Source organism: Ambystoma mexicanum, chromosome 6q, assembly GCF_040938575.1.
Source record: "Ambystoma mexicanum isolate Mex_15411 chromosome 6q, UKY_AmexF1_1, whole genome shotgun sequence".
Taxonomy (NCBI): domain Eukaryota; kingdom Metazoa; phylum Chordata; class Amphibia; order Caudata; family Ambystomatidae; genus Ambystoma; species Ambystoma mexicanum.
In genome coordinates, this window is record NC_090937.1 from 745,478,067 (window position 1) to 745,492,255 (window position 14,189).

The 14,189-nt window shown below is 45.1% G+C and overlaps 1 protein-coding gene across 3 annotated transcripts in view; it reads right to left on the minus strand.

Annotated features, from left to right (window-relative positions):
* Positions 1 to 14,189, minus strand: part of LRBA (LPS responsive beige-like anchor protein) — a 3,444,508-nt gene that overhangs the window by 2,404,942 nt on the left and 1,025,377 nt on the right. The window lies entirely within an intron of this gene.

Genomic DNA, 14,189 nt, shown 5'->3' on the forward strand with positions numbered 1-14,189 from the left:
GTTTGCTGGGCTGTCCTGTCGTAACGAGGCATGGCTCTGGACAGATGCAAAGTCGGAGGACCCGCTGGCATCCTCGAGCCACACAACGAGATGACGATCCCTCAGCGGCTTGTTGGAAAACGACTGGCTTATTTCACAGTCCTGGATAAAGTGATGAGGATGAAAGCAGTAGAGACAATCATCGTGATGATATTCCACATAGACATTTTTCAATCCGCAGGAAGCACAGGCCTTTAACAGGCTCTTACTCATGGATAAACTGCTCTATGTTACTGAGAATTCCCAGCCTGATGACAGGGAATATTCACAGCATGTGAATCTATGAAAGATCCAATGCTGGAGAACTGCTTTTTCAATGTGGTAGCCCCATACCATTAAAGCCCTCCTTGAGGCCATCGTTATCAGTTCTGCTTCATGAAACTCGGCAATAAGGTGGCTTTCCAAGGAAACGTCATGAAAATAGACAAACAGTGAACATAAAATTGCTGCACGATTTGCAATGTAATTAGCCAGGTTTGACTACCAAAGCTGCATCAAATATATCACAATGCAAATACAATTGAACAGAAGTGGATTTCTATTCACCAAATCTTGCAACAAAGACAGATCCCAAAGCATAAATGAACCCCAGCGTCAAACTTAAAACCACATGGGAAAATCGTCTAAAATAAGAAAAATTATATGCACAGTGATTAAGGGGGTTGTCTACCTTCTTCTCCCAGCTTCACAACTGGCTAGAATAGCCTGCGGTCCACAAGCAAATGAGAAATTGCTAAGACATCAATGTGAAACTTCTAGATAGAATGTCGAAATGTGGGAGCCAGCCCTGACTCCTACCAATGGGTCACCAGCCACTATAGCTAGTTCCAATTTTCCCACTTGTTAAGTGGGTCAGGAATCATTGTGCTCATTTGGCATCCTCAGGGCACATCTGCAACAGGTTCAATTAATGATTCAGACCTAGATAGCTACAATTCTATTATGAGGGCTAAAGCATTTTTTGTTATCCATCCAATCTGGGAGGACATCCTTGCCCTGTCCTTGGAAATCCTTCCTTAACATAGAAAGATGCCTTTGCATAACACCTTACAACAGAGACGCACCCGATGAAGATCGTTATAGACATTTTAGCCGAACACTCAGTGCATCTCTTGAAGCCCGTTTTCAGGGTACAAGTCGACATTTTCAGACAAAACTTGTAACTACGCAGTTATCGAACATGCCAAGGTGAAGAACCTTTTTGAGCAGCTGTGCGGAAAAAATGGAACTGAGGCAACGGGCGCGGTGCATGCCTTTTATACCAGTGTCAACATCCTACTCGACGAGGACGGAGGCCCACGACGATGCACAGCGCCCTTTGCAGAGAAAAGTTTCTGAGCTGCAACAGGATATGTGAATATATCAAAGATGAGGAATACGTGGCAGGACAAAAACCATTTGAATTACATTTATGAAAACATGCACATTTTGCACAATGTGAATAAAAATAACAAATTACTTGCATCTCTTAATGTTCTTTCTACTTGATCCTCCCACGGATTCCTCATCTTCGATATTTATTCTCTTGCTTTGGAACTCCCAGAAAGTTTATTCCAGCAAGGGTCGTCGTGCACAACTGTGTTGATGGCCATCGAGTCGTCTTCGTGAACGGACCAGACGTCGATGTCGGTCCAAATAGCATCCTTGGCACCCTGTGACCTCAGTTGTCGCTCTGACCTATTGCACAGTCGCATTTGGGATTTGGGACAAGGATAGCTGGTCAAGCGTTGTTAGGGAGAATTCTCATGTTATGGCTAATTTCCCTTACCTATAGAGTCCCCAGCAGCTTTGCTGACTTTGAAGGGTTTGTTTTTTCTCCTGCTAAGAGCGAGACTCTTTTTCCCACTCTTAGGCCTTTTTGCTATGTGTGTTCTAGGCTATTTTGTGTTTAATGCCTATGGAGTTTCTCTCCCCTCCATAGGAACCCTCTTTATTCACATGTGTTACACAGCACCCTCCGTGCAGTGACACATGGTTGTCGTAGCGACCCCCAAACATAGACTCCCTACCCTGGGACTGACTACTGTCTCCCAGGGCATGTAAAGTCACAATTGACTTTACTAGTCCATTTTTATGAACTAAACCAGTATAAAACATCTTACTATGGAGGTACTGGGAAGGGTTAATAGTTTTTCCCTTATGTTCATTTTCGAGAGGGTACCGTACAGTCCCTCTTTCAAAGGTTTCTGGCTGGTGGCAGTGGTTACTACCAAAAATATGAAACCGCAAATATTTTTCTATGGGATTTTCCCATTGTTCGAGGCTACCCCTTTTTCTGACAGCCGCTAACATACCGCCGGTGTATTTTAACTTTACTCCGTTAGGTTTTATTTGCCAGAACTTTAATCTAACTTCTTTTTCGTGTCTTTCTCTAAACTCCTAACCCAGGTCGGGGATCCTTTATTCGTCCTTTTGGCGGGCTTCTGCCGAGAAGCCCTCCTTTTGGCGCCACTGAGTCTGGGGTGGGTCTATTGTGTGGGAGGGGGAGTAGGACGCCTGGAAAGGGTTGCCTCCGCAACCCATGTCGCACTCTATCCTGATAGGCTGGAGGGTCTCCCGCCAAGATGACTACTCCAATGTGTGAGTGACAGCTAGGCTGTATGAATGGGGATCTTTTTGCATAAAAGCAGGGTCCTGAGGACTGGAAGAGCAAGACGTTGCCACTGGAACTAAAAAGCCGAAGAGGAGAGAAGCCAAAGACATCTGCAACGACTGAACCACCGGTGAAGCCCTGCTGCAGCGTCTCACCACAACCGCCAACGCAGGAGCCACTTCTTCATTTTAAAGGTACATTGTTTCGCAGTAGCACTAAAGGGCTTTTAAATCCTTTACCTACCTGTTGGGTTGGCCGCCCGCCTCTCTCTTAACATTGTCTTAACATTGTCTTTCAACTTCTCAACTTCTGCATCCACCTTTTCAAAATCGTTAACCAAAGACTTGACTGCAGCTACAAGAACATTTCGCTCCTGGGCCCTTGCCCTGTACCACTGACTCTGGCACAGGCCTACTGACTCTGGCTACATTTGTTAGATCTGCCTTCTTTAGATTGATTCTCAACAAGAACTGTGTTGATGCACCTACTTCTTATAACTACCCTTTTCTTCCCCTTTCTAAACCTTGTGAAATGCCATTTTGCTCAGTTTTCATTTAATTGATGCCTATACTGATGCACTGTCTTGCTTAATCTGGTTCACAAACCTAGGGGAGGTGTTGCTAGGGTATGTAAGAAACTATTTCTATATAACTTGTGCTTTCCCTCCCTTGTGAGAAATTGATAGAGTATCCCTTTGTGTGTGGTTTACACTGTGCCGTTTTGCTCAGTTTTCACTCTGGTTCACTGGGTCTACAATTTAACTAGGGAGGGTGTATATTTTTCCTCTGACTTATTTAACTTGCTTTAAGAACTGTGATAGATGTGTTTATCTATAAGTGTATAAAATAAAAATATATCTACTTTTTATTACAAAGCTTTGGTCAGTGTTTCCTTGTGCCATAGTACTCTAGGCCTATTGTGTAAACCCTGAATACTGCTCATCTCCCTCTTGCTCTTGAGATAAGTCTGACTAGTCAGCCACAGCTACCAACTAAAACTTTGTGGTACAGACTGATACCAAAGGGGATTTATTGTTCTCACCTGTAGTCCTAATCTTGTGTAGTGCTCCCTAAGGGAACTGCACAGGATTCTGCCTAACATTGGTGTACAGCGGTGAGGATCAAAGTATTGGATTTACATTTTAGAGTTCTGCTAGTACCTTGGTTCAAATAACCACAAGGCTAAATATCACAAAAAGTTTATTTTAAACAAAAGTCAAAAATATGGAAAGTTACAGCCAGGAGACCCTTCTTACTAATACTGCTGATTATTTAAGGGATCTGTGAAGACGGAAAGCTCTTCCAGTCAAAAGCAAGAAACTAGAAATGATTGATAGACTGTTAGAGAAACAAAGTCTGGACAGTGGTGCTGTAGTGCCCACTACCCCAGCAAATGTAGCAAACCTTGAGGAAAATAATGTTAAAGATGTTATTGTTGAAACAGATGAGGAAGAGGAGGATAACAATGTCACCCCCTCTGGTCCTCTACCTGTTCAAAGATCTCAACCTGTGGCTACTGACCATTACCAGGTCCCACATTAAGTCCTGAATCGATCTCACTAGAAAAAGTGAGACGAACTAGAATTCAAAAGAATTGGTGTCCAGACTGAACAGAGACATCAAGAACTAAGGCTAAAAGAAATGGAGCTCAATCATGAGCTTGAGATGAAGAAATTGTCTTTGGAAAATGCTTCTCTCCTCGAATCCTCTAGATCTTCCAGTCCAAAAAGACCCTGGATGCCTAAAGAGATTGTGGGTATGTATGAACCTAAGTTGGATGTATTAGATTGGCTTGCTATGTTTGAATACAATCATGGGCTCCAGGATATCACAGGGAATCAGTTGATCCCCTGGTTATTCTCTACGCTCCCCCCTGTTGCATCTGATGTGGTAGTGGAGTTGGGGGATGTGGATAGGATGGATTATGAATGTGTAAAGCTAGCTTTGATAGCTAGATTTGGGAATACTCCTTCCCAGTACCTTAAGAGGTTTAGGACCCTCAAAAAGCATGATAGTACCCCTTGGGCTACTTGGGTGAATGAGTGTTTGAAGAACTTAGAGGGATGGATTAAGGGTTATAGAGTAAACACTTTATGAAGGAATGAGAAATCTTGTAATGATGGAGTCTATCTATGATGCCTGCTCTCCTGAGCTCAGACAGCACTTGGCTGATTCAAAAGAACTGGATTCTAAGAAATTAGCTAAGGCTGCTGACTTGTGGGTTACCAACAGGGCTACTCACAAGGATTTAGGGGTAAGTCAGAAAAAGGATGAGGGAAAGCAGGCTTAGAAAGACACCAAAGAGAATTCAAATAATTCCAATTCCAAAGAGGGCCCCAAATAAAATCCTAAGGGTAAGGGTAAGCCACAAGGGAAATCAAATCAGGCTAGTGCACCTTCTGGTCCCAGACCAGAAGGAGGTCAGAACAAGCCATCATTCATAGACATTTGGAAAATGTTATGTTTGTGGCTCTACTGACCATGTGAAAGGGGATCCCAGATGTAAGGGTAAACCTTCAGGGGTCCACACTGTCTCCTTAGCCTTCGCTCCAGAGGAGGAAGTACATATGGCCAGTGGAAACTTTCAACTACTAGCTGAAGACCCCATTGGAGTCTCAGCTAGTGTATCTTTAGTCTCTCTAGGATTGTGGGAACAACAGAATTTAGATGTATATAATTCTATCCCTCCTAATACTAAAGCGTATTATAAAGACAGTGTCCTAGTCAATGGTCAGGAGACCCCTGCCATTAGAGACACTGGGGCCAGCATAACTGTGGTCGACTAATCTTTGTTCAAGGTGGAGGATGTTGCTAAGGCACCCAAACGCCTCACCAAGTTAGCTGGAGGGCCTGTGCAGATGCTTCCCCAATTACCAGCTCTCATCCAGTGCAATGAAATGACTGTTAGGATACCTGCGAGTGTACAATCTGAAGTACCAGGAAGGGTGCTGTTGGGCAATGATCTGAAAGACCTGGGAGCAGTGTCAAGTACTCCCAGACCTCCTAGTAAGAGATTACAGGAGCTTACCAGACCTGCAAGGGAGAGGACCTTGAGGGGCTCTCCAGAGGAGATGATAGAAAAAGAAATCACTCTTACGCCACTGGAGTTACTAACTGCTAATTCAAAGCAGCCATAAGCAAAGGGGAAACCCAAGACTTCAAAGAAGAAACCAGCAGAAAGCACTCCAGTGCTGCCAACCAGGAAATCTCCTAGGTTGTCAAAAATCATACCTGTGATCCCTCTTCCAGCTGAGGCTGAGTGAGGTACAACCCTGTGTGGTTGAACTAGAGCCCGAGGACTCAGCTCTAGTAGGAGGCCAGGAACTCATTGGAGATCTAGATCCTGTGGACCATCCTGAGCTGCAGTCTTTACTGGCAGAAGGTGGCCCCAACAGGGCAGACTTCAGTAAGGGACAAAGAGAATGTCCAACTCTGGAAGGTCTTTGCCACCAGGCAGCTTCTCAGCTTGAAGGGCAAGAGCCTGGGAAGTATAGGTTACACTGGGAAGATGGCCTCTTCTATAGTGAACCAACAGAGGCAATCCCTGGGGACTACAAAAGACGTGTAGTGCCTCAAGCAAACCGACTCCAATTTTTGCAACTAGCCCATGAGATACCTTTGGCTGGTCACTTGAGTTTCAAAAAGACCAAGGAAAGGCTCTCTCTCTACTTTTATTGGCCTAAAATGGGGGCTGAGGTAGATAAGTATTGCAAGAGTTGCCACACTTACTAAACTTCTGGTAAAAGTGGCTCAAGAACGTGGCACCTCTAGTGCCTCTCCCTGTGGTGGGAGTACCATTTGAGAGGGTAGGAATCGACCATGTTGGTCCCCTTGATCCTCAAACTTCTTCAGGCAACAGGTTTATCCTTGTTGTAGTAGACCATGCTACTAGATACCCTGAAGCAATTCCTATGAGGACTGTTACAGCTCAGGCTGTGGCTAAGGCCCTCCTTGGTATTTTTACCAGGGTGGGGTTTTCTAAGGAGGTAATATCCAACAGGGGGTCAGATTTTTGTCCCACTACATGAAGGCCATGTGGAAAAACTGTGGAGTTGCCTACAAGTTCTCAGCAGCCTACCACCCTCGGACAAATGGGTTGGTAGAAATGTTTAATAGAACCATGAAGAGCATGATAGGAGCTTTAGAGGGCCCTCTTAAGAAAAAGTGGGTTCTTCTACTACCATGCCTTCTCTTTGCATATAGAGAAGTCCCTCAGAAGGGAGTGGGTTACAGTCCCTTTGAACTTCTCTATGGCCATCCGGTCAGAGGTCCATTAGCCCTGATCAAGAAGGGGTTGGAGAGAGCTCCTTCCCCCACGCCAGTCAGAGTCACTGACTATGTGATAGGACTCCGGAGGAGAATGTCACACATGATGGCTCAGGCAAGTGATAACTTGAAAGCAGGCCAGGCTCTGGTGAAGGCCAACATGGTTGAGTTTGCTCAAGACCAGATATTTCTTGTTATGGTCCCCACAAGGCAGAGGGCCTTGCAGGACAAATGGATGGGACCCTTCAAGTTTGTGGGAAAACTTGGTGAGGTGAACTATCTGGTGGATTTAGGCAATCCTAAGGAGGCTCCTAGAGTCTTTCACACCAATCGTCTAAAAGCTTATGTCTCGAGACCAGCACTGGGCGCTCTGCTTCTAGCTTCAGCTCAAGAAGAGGAGGAGAGTGAACCTCTGCCTGACCTCCTCAGAGGCAAACCTTTAGATGACAAAATAGGAGTTAATCTCTCTTCTAATCTGACACCTGAGCAACAGGAGGAGTGCAAAGTTTTGTTAAATCAATTTGCCTCCCTGTTTTCTCTAGCACCAGGCTTGACCCCTTGGGGCCAGCATGGTATCAATACTGGTGACTGTTTACCCGTCAAGAGCAGAGGCTACAGGATGTCAGAAAATGTAGGAACCCACATCAAAGGAGAGGTCAACAAGATGCTTGATCACGGGGTAATAGAGCCCTCTACTAGTCCATGGTCTAGCCCAGTTGTGTTAGTACCAAAGGCAGGATCCAAATAGTTGAGATTCTATGTGGACTATAGAGCTCAAAATGCAGTCATTAAGACTGATGCCCATCCTTTGCCAAGGACAGATGAGCTGGTGGATAGACTTGGCTCAGCCAAGTTCCTCAGCACATTTGATCTCACGTCAGGCTATTGCCAAATAGCCCTGACTGACGATGCCATGGAGAAAACTGCATTCTCCACCCCAGTTGGCTTATATCAGTTTATGGTTATGCCTTTTGGATTAAAGAATGCACCTGCTACATTCCAAAGGATGGTTAATCAGGTTCTGAATGGGAAGGAGGACTTCTGCATGGCATACTTGGATGACATTGCAGTCTTCAACCCTACTTGGAAAGAACATGTTGACCACCTAGGATATGCTTTGCAGGCTCTGGAACAGGCCCATCTGACCATAAAGTCAAGTAAATGCCAGATTGGTCAGAGTAAAGTGGTCTACCTTGGGCATGAGGTAGAAGGTGTTGAAATAAGGCCTTTGCTCAGCAAGATTGAAGCTGTGCAAAATTGGACAACCCCTTCCACTCAAACCCAGGTGAGAGCCTTCCTAGGCTTCACTGGGTATTACAGGAATATCATTGAGAACTATGGATCCATAGCTTCTCCACTGAATGTAATCTCTTCTCCTAAGTTCCCTAAAAAGGTCAAATGGAATGAGGAGTGCAATCAGGCTTTTGAAAGCCTAAAGAAAGCCCTTAGTCAAGCTCCAGTTCTCAGAACTCCTGACTACCACCAACCCTTCATTGTACAAACAGATGCTTCCAATATAGGTATAGGTGCAGTACTCCGTCAACTGGATGAAAAAGGTAGGGAGCACCCCATTTGCTTCATCAGTAGGAAACTGTAGGAAACAAAAACAAGGTGGGCAACTATATAGAGAGAATCTTGTGCCATTGTGTGGGCTTTGAAGAAGTTTAGACCATACTTGTATGGGTCTACTTTCATCATTCAAACAGACCACCAACCCTTGAGATGGTTGATGCAAAAGAAAGGGGAAAACCCAAAACTGCTAAGATGATCAATCTGCCTGCAAGGGTTTGATTTTACCATAGAGCACAGGTCAGGATGTCACCACCAAAATGCAGATGGTCTCTCTAGGATGTTTTTAACCGACTAGAGGTAAGACTCATCCAGGAGTGGATTAGATCCTCCTGTCACTTGGTCTGGAGGGAGCGAGTGTTAGGGAGAATTCTCATTTTATGGCTAATTTCCCTTACCTATAGAGTCCCCCAGCAGCTTTGCTGGATTTGAAGGGTTTGTTTTTTCTCCTACTAAGAGTGAGGCTCTTTTTTCCACTCTTAGGCCTTTTTGCTATGTGTGTTCTAGGCTATTTTTGTGTTTAATGCCTATGGAGTTTCTCTCCCCTCCACAGGAACCATCTTTATCCACATGTGTTACACAGCACCCTCCGTGCGGTGACGCAGGGGTGTCGTAGCGACCCCCAAACAGACTCCATACCCTGGGACTGACTACTGTCTCCCAGGGCATGTAAAGTCCCAATTGACTTTACTAGTCCATTTTTATGAACTAAACCAGTACAAACCATCTTACTATGGAGGTACTGGGAAGGGTTAATACTTTTTTCCTTATGTTCATTTTCGAGAGGGTACCGTACAGTCCCTCTCTCAAACGTTTCTGGCTGGTGGCAGTGGTTACTACCAAAAATATTCAACCCCAAATATTTTCCCATGGGATCTTCCTATTGTTCGAGGCTACCACTTTTTCTGACAGCCTCTAACATACCGCCGGTTTATTTTAACTTTACTCCGGTAGGTATTATTTGCCAGAACTTTAATCTAACTTCTTTTTCATGTCTTTCTCTAAACTCCTAACCCAGGTCGGGGATCCTTTATTCGTCCTTTTGGCGGGCTTCTGCCGAGAAGCCCTCCTTTTGGCGCCACTGAGTCTGGGGTGGGTCTATTGTGTGGGAGGGGGAGTAGGACGCCTGGACAGGGTTGCCTCCACAACCCATATCGCCTTCTATCCTGATAGGCTGGAGGGTCTCCCGCTAAGATGACCACTCCACTGTGTGAGTGACAGCTAGGCTGTATGAATGGGGATCTTTTTTGCATAAAAGCAGGGTCCTGAGGACTGGAAGAGCAAGACGTCGCCACTGGAACTAAGAAGCCAAAGAGGAGAGAAGCCAAAGACATCTGCAACGACTGAACCACCGGTGAAGCCCTGCTGCAGCGTCTCAACACTTCTCCACACGACGAGAGAAGATCTTCACCTGCAAGAGCCTTCTTCCCTTGAGCTGGTGGGGCCAACCAGTTTGCCGATCGCCTTCCCGGACCTGCCCTGGTCGAATCTCCCATACCCTGTACTCGGAGGCCGGATAGCCAGGCACCAGTCCACCCGGACCGAGATTTAAAGGAGTGTACCTTTTATTCGTCGGGCAGCACCGCGGCTGGTTTCATCCCTCGGTAGTGCAGTAACTCGAACCTTCCTCCACGACGAGAGCCTCTCTTCCTCTGCTGGATCACCCGAACTGCAGGAACTACCAGGAACAACCGCCACCGCAGGAGCCAATTCTTCATTTTAAAGGTACATTGTTCCGCCAGGCCTCACTTTCTTCGCGGTAGCACTAAAGGTGTTTTAAATCCTTTACCTACCTGTTGGGTTGGCCGCCCCTCTCTCCACATTGTCTTTCAACTTCTGCATCCACCTTTTCAAAATCATTAACCAAAGACTTGACTGCAGCTACAAGAACATTTCGCTCCTGGGCCCTTGCCCTGTACCACTGAATCTGGCACAGGCCTACTGACTCTGGCTATATTTGTTAGACCTGCCTTCTTTAGATTGATTCTCAACAGGAACTGTGTTGAGGCACTTACTTCTTATCTCTACCCTTTTCTTCCCCTTTCTAAACCTTGTGAAATGGCATTTTGGTCAGTTTTCATTTAAGTATTGCCTATATTGATGCAGTGTCTTGCTTAATCTGGATCACAAACTTAGGGGAAGTGTTGCTAGTGTGTGTAAGAAACTATTTCTATATAACTTGTGCTTTCCCTCCCTTGTGAGAAATTGATAGAGTATCCCTTGTGTGTGGTTTACACTGTGCCGTTTTGCTCAGTTTTCACTCTGGTTCACTAGGTCTACAATTTAACTAGGGAGTGTGTATATTTTTCCTCCGATTTATTTAACTTGCTTTAAGAACTGAGATAGATGTGTTTATCTAGAAGTGTATAAAATAAATATATATATACTTTTTAATACAAAGCTTTGGTCAGTGTTTCCTTGTGCCATAGTACTGTAGGCCTATTGTGTAAACCCTGAATACTGCTCATCTCCCTCTTGAGATAAGTCTGACTGCTCAGCCACAGCTACCAACTGAATCTTTGTGGTACACACTGATGCCAAAGGGGATTTATTGCTCTCACCTGTAGTCCTAATCTTGTGTAGTGCTCCCTAAGGGAACTGCACAGGATTCTGCCTAACAAGCGTTAAAGCAGAGTCATTGTGCAATCGTATTAGGGAGCTCCTTAACCGTGGGGCTGGCTGGGAGGACATGGGAGGAACAGTAATTTGTTCTTCTAATGGATTGTGTCCTTCCACAGATTCGTCATCTGAGATGGACTCCCATAGTAGTAAAACAATTACGGAGGAGGGAAGGAGCGAACTCCATGAAGATTATGTCACCACTTGTTGGAGGACAGCCCTTCCGAAATGAGACTCATTTGAGGATACTGTGTCCAGTCAGTATTATTTTGCAAATGTGTGTATAGAGGACCACGTTGGGGCCTTACAGATGTCCTGAGCAGGTACCCCTCTTTGGAGAGAAGAGGTAGCTGCCACACCTCTAGTGGGATGAGCCCTGAAACCTTCAGGAATTTCCTTACCCGCTCTTGTAAGCATCCAGAGAAACAAAGCACAATCCATCTAGAGATGGTTTGCTGTGTTATTCCTTTGCCCATCATCAGGCTTGTGTACCCAATGAATAGCTGATCTTACAGCCTGAATTGTCTTATCCTGGGTATGTAGAAACTCAAAGCCCTCTTGGAATTGAGTCTATGCAAGATTTCTTCCTCCTTGGATGCATGGGAAGGTTGGCAAACAAATTCTCCGAGACAGGTGGAATTCTGATACAACCCTCGGGAGGCACTCTAAGAGTAACCTTGTCATTGAAAAAGATAGTGATAGGTGGCTTACAAGACAGGGCGTGCAATTCACTCACTCACGGAGCCAAGGATATTTCGATCAATAAGGCAGTCTTCCAGGACAGTACCCTTAGCGTACACAAATGTAAAGGCTGAAATGGGGAAGCTGTGAGAAAAGTTAGCACCAAGTTTAAGCCCCATGCCAATACCAGAAAGGGTGTTGGAGGGAGGGAGTTAGTCAGGCCTTTTAAAAATTGCACTACCAAGGGGATCGAGATGTACGATCCTTGCTCTGGCTTTCACTTAAAAATGTATAGCGCTGCTACGAAGCGCTTCATGTCGATGGCCTGAAGACCTCCTCTTGCCAAATGAAGAAAGGACAACACCTTTCAGGTTGCACAAAAAGGAATCCACATTATGTGCTCTGCACCAGCTGCAGAGTTTCTTCCAATGGCAGCGGTAAAGAGCATTTTTTGCTGGCCTTTTGGACGAAATTGAAAAATAGTCCCACACTGTTTCCAGTGAGATAAAATAACCTTTATTACAGGTCATGAAGTACAGACCCTGGACGAAATTGAAGAATAGTCCCACACAGTTTCCAGTGAGATAAAATAACCTTTATTACAGGTCATGAAGTACAGACCCCCAGCTCAACCTTACACCTGGCTGGCTAGTGCAAACAGTAATAGAAGCAACAGTAATAGAAGCAACATTAAGAGTAAACATTCTCTGGCCACGGGCAGGCTATGACAACCTGCTCAGGACTATATTACACTGCGACATTCCACATAGAACTATATTACATCATACACAATGAACACTCTGCTCTCTAGGAATAGCAAGCTTGGCCATAACTATTTACATACAGTGAGACAACTTCATAACATATCTCCCTCTCTTATTACCCACACGATCTTCTCACTACAGCAATTCTATTTCAAAGGGATTGTGTCCTCCGAAGTATTCCTTATCTTTGATAATTCGTCTCCAGCTTGGTGGCCTCTGAAATTTTTTTCTCTGTAGAGGGCGCTGCGCGTCGACGTCCGCCGAGTTGGTGTCCCTCGACAGCCACCGTATCAGCGCCGAAGTCACCATGCCCATAAATAGCCACGCGCGGTGTCCGTTGCTCAGTTCCGTTTTTCCGCGCTTCGTGGGGCCTCGGAACATCGTTGCTCAGTTCAGTCAGATAAACCTCTTATATTTCCTCGATAAAACCAACTCATACTCGATGGCTTCCTCATCCGAACCGACGACTCCCTGGTCCGGCTTCAAAAAATGTCGAGACTGTGGAATGAAAATGTCGCTAACGGATCCTCACAGGATCGGTTTGTGGTGCTTGGGAGCGGAGCACCATTGTTCGGAGAGTGAGGACTGCATGTCCATGATGGCAAAAGCCTTGAAGGAGCGCAAGGGGAAGCTCGAGAGAGGTAAGTCAGTCAAAACCTCCTCGAATGTTTCTTCAGCCGAGTCGAGGCATTCGTTTCCTCGCCGTCAAAAACATTCACATTCTAGGTGTTAGGCTGAGATTCTGGTCTTACGTCTGCGCAAGCTGCTGAACCCCCGACAATCCACCTAAAATGTAGCACTCAGAGCTCTGGACTAATTACTGCTCAGTTTGCCACACTTCAAGGGGAAAGGGGGAAAGGGACAAATTAAACTCCAGGCTGGAAGCTATCGACTAGCTGGTTCATCACCTGTAGTTGAAACATAAGCATATAAAAACACCTCAATTTCTCATTGAGTCACTGACCTTAAAATACTATATCCTTTACTAAAATGTTGTAAAGACCATACCTGGTACTTCTCTTCAAAATGCCCAGAGAAGTGATTTAGTAGAATAGACTTCCTTACTAGTTTACATAAAACTCAATGATCATTCTGCCTTCTTTGTTAGGTCCTTGAATGCATTAGAAGTCTTTTCCTGTAACTTCTTATTCTTCTATTTACTTCAACAAAGTCTTAACGTTTTCTATGAAGTAAAGGAAGTTCCAATGAATACCAATTTTGTAGTTTCTTCTTTTTTTATGTAAAGATAGTCTTTAAAAAATGAAGAGCTTGAAACTTGCGATGAAAAATTCACGTGGTGAAATTCACACACAAGCGCTATTAATCCAAGACGCGGAAAACACGCACACGCGCTAAAGTCCCACGTAGAAAAAACACGCACCCGTGCTTTAGTTTCACGTAGCAATGTTCTCGCGCACGCGCAGTAGAATCCACGTAGCAAATACTTGTGCACCCGCGGTTAGTTCACGTAGCAATGTTCTCGCACACGTGCAGTAGAATCCATGTAGTAATATACTCACGCAGTTAATTCACGTAGCAATGTTATCGCACACGCACAGTAGAATCCACGTAGCAATATACTCGCGCACGTGCGGTTAATTCACGTAGCAATGTTCTTGCACGCGCGCAGTAGAATCCACGTAACAATATTCTCGCGCA